This window comes from Aulonocara stuartgranti (assembly GCF_965226115.1).
Source record: "Aulonocara stuartgranti genome assembly, chromosome: 4".
Taxonomy (NCBI): Eukaryota; Metazoa; Chordata; class Actinopteri; order Cichliformes; family Cichlidae; genus Aulonocara; species Aulonocara stuartgranti.
This window is the reverse complement of record NC_138942.1, coordinates 18,586,391-18,589,732: the sequence shown is the minus strand read 5'-3', so window position 1 is coordinate 18,589,732 and position 3,342 is coordinate 18,586,391.

Here is a 3,342-nt window from a genome sequence, read left to right as displayed (position 1 = left end):
TTAAAATATCGATGTCCAGATCTGTTTGAAGAATTCTAGTTGAGTATGTTTCACTTCACAGTAGCAACATCCAAATTATTTGAATTATTTGCTATGTCAGTTGAAATCGTGAAATACATGTTAACATTTTAAGAGAGCTGCCATTCTGAAATCCACTTTGTTCCACAGGCTAAAATGTTTGCATCAGCTAACATTAAATGCTAATGCAAATATAATGTAACTGTAACATTAGCAGGCTAGTCACCAACAAACCTAACATATCAGTCTGTGTTAATGTTAACAATACATTTTAATGTTAACATTTTAAATAGATGATCGAGAACCACTTTCCTTTGGTCCTGATAGGTATTGAGAATTCCTCTAGTTACCGACTACATTGCTAAAGGTTAGCCATAAATATTACATAGATTAAGCTTAAGCGTAGTTAGTTAGGTTCCAATTATAAAATGATCTGTATAACCATGAAATGCAAATATTCACTAAATAATAATCTTATCTTTAAGCATCATGAAACCATACTAGTTAGCAGTGTTGGTCAAGTTACTTGAAAAAAGTAATCAGTAACTAATTACTGATTACTTCCCCAAAAAAGTAATCCCGTTACTTTACTGATTACTTATTTTCAAAAGTAATTAATTACTTAGTTACTTAGTTACTTAGTTACTTTTTAAAAACACGATTTACAACCTGAAGAGGTGATAAAGCGATAGATCTTTCAGCCCAATTCTACTTTTTCTACATAATCCATCATACAAAATGTAATCAAATGGAAAAGTCTCTTTTTTTAACTTGTTTTATCATTTTTAATCTTTTAACTTTATGCATCAAGCAAAAATTTAATTATATGCAACATTCTCTGAGTTGAATAAATGAGTTTAACATTTAAACCTATTTTCTGCACATTCCAGCACATAAAATAAAATAATTTTTTGTGTTTACACTCACTCTTTCAAATAGATGCAAGTAAAACACAGCAGAACATAAATAAAGTCAAAGACTCAGCGGTCCTGTTGCTCTATTTTCACCTGTAAAGCAGGACTGCAGTAGGCGGAGGTTTACCCTGGTGCAGGTGTGCAGCGGTCAGTGGAAGGATACGGTAGTGTCTCTGTGAGTTTCCCATTACGTCGTTGCGCTCTTGGTGCTTCCTTGGAAGTTTAGGGGTTTTTTTCGCTGTAAAAAGAAGTTTTCTTCCCACGCACGATGGACGCTAATGTTTTTGTCACTTTTTATGGAATCAAACTCAAAGTAAGGTCAGTACTTCCACGCTTTAAACGCTGCATGCTCATACTCTCTCCCGCACTCGATATGTGATCCATTGTTGATCTGCACACAGCTGTTGTCACTAACGGCGCACTCGCTTACGTCACTGTCGTGAGACATTCTCGCAAAAAATCACGGTTTTAGTAACGCAGTAACGCAGCGTTCCTACGGGAAAGTAACGGTAATCTAATTACCGATTTTGCAATAGTAATCCCTTACTTTACTCGTTACTCGAAAAAAGTAATCAGATTACAGTAACGCGTTACAAGTAACGCGTTACTGCCCATCTCTGCTAGTTAGTCCCAGAAAGCTAATCCCTACAGCACACTTAAGGTAGAAGAATTCATCCATGTTCATCTACCATCATATGAAATGCTAATCATAATTACAAGGAGCTACAATACAAGTAGGCAATAATTTTCCCTGAAACTGAAAACTGTAACTTTTTTTAAGCAGATTTGTATTGTGCAGGTAAGCCATTAGCACATGTAGATAAAGTTAGCAAATTATCGCTTTTAGCTTAGTGGCTGGTGACCTCACTTGTTAAACATTAACTCTACTAAATTGTCCAAAAACTGTGGCTTAGCTTCAGGTCTTTAGACGCGGGCTCTAACAACAACTGGCTGCGACACTGCTCTACTACCTTACCAGCATTTACAGAGTGGACCCGAAATCAGATGCGAAACAGCTGGAGACGGGACAAATGTTTTCATTGGTTAAACAGCTCTTTTACATGACAAATTGTTTTTAAATTTTTGCCTTTTACCTAAATATTTTTAATTTTTCCATCTTTATCTTCAAAGTCCACTCAGCCACATTTTATCAGCTTTATCTACTACAGGCTACAAGTCATTAAAAGATGTGCACATGCATGCCGAGGTATTTAGTCTTACAAGCATGAACAAAGCAGCAAGTGCATTCAAATGGGTCGCTATGTGGCACTTTTGATGTCTGTCCCTTTGATGGTAATGTGGCGGAAAGGGAGATGAGGAGAGGGCAGATACTAATGGGCAGATAAGAGGAAGGATGTGATGCAGGCATGCTTCAAGGAGATGAATTTATTAAATGGCTGATGGCCGATGACACTAAGATCAGTGATGGAACATGAACCTGGGGGAGCTTTCTGTCTTTTCCTTTAGTGGTCACAGTGTTGGATTGGCAAAAAAAAAAACACAAAGGAAATACTACATAGATTGATAGCTGGGACTTAAAAAGGCAACGGAGGGAGTACGGTGGGGAAAACAAAAGGAAAGGGGCCAGAATTCCTTGAGCACAGCGTTTCCAGTTCACCTTTTTTCTTTAGTCAGTGCTCTAAATATAATCTAAATATTAAGGAGGTGATTTTTCTGGTACTTTATTGTATTTAGGTACAACTTCTATTTTTTCCTCTTTCTAACAAATACTGCAGTCACAAATTTATTGTTGTCATGAAAAGGGAAAGATAAACCTGCTTTACTTTGATTTAAATGTATTACAATCCAACTAAAATCTAATTTGGGCTTCCAGATGGGCTCACTCCTGTTCTGGCATGCCACATTGGGTAAAAAATGTAGTATTTCATTACTTCCACAGTCTCAAGTGACACTATGACTATTTTCTTTGGTTTCTTTGCTGGAACTGGAATTGTGCAGCAATGACCATGCTCTGCTCTCTCAGGGGGATGCATCCACTTGCAGATCTGTTGTTCACGTGTATGTATCCTTCCTGTTTTGTGGCAGATGTTCACTCTCCTGCACATATGGTATTCAGCCAGCTAAAAAACAGTAAAGGGGATGTCCACTCTTTTTGCCGCGGTATGCTTGAGGGGTAATTCTGGCATGCATAAAGCTGAGATTATTAGACGCCGTTGCCTAGAAAGTTTAATGCGTCATGTAAACAAAGCGGAAGTGCTGCATTACGATTCATTCCACACGATCTCCTGTTGTGCAAATGCATGGATCCGTTTACACAGTAATAAATATTTTAATAAAGTGTGCACTGCCTCTAGACCAGAACAAGAAGTAAACATGCTCGTATCCATATCTTTGTAATGGCTGCATCACCTTGAATTGTGTTTGCTACCGAGTATGACCCTTTTTTGAT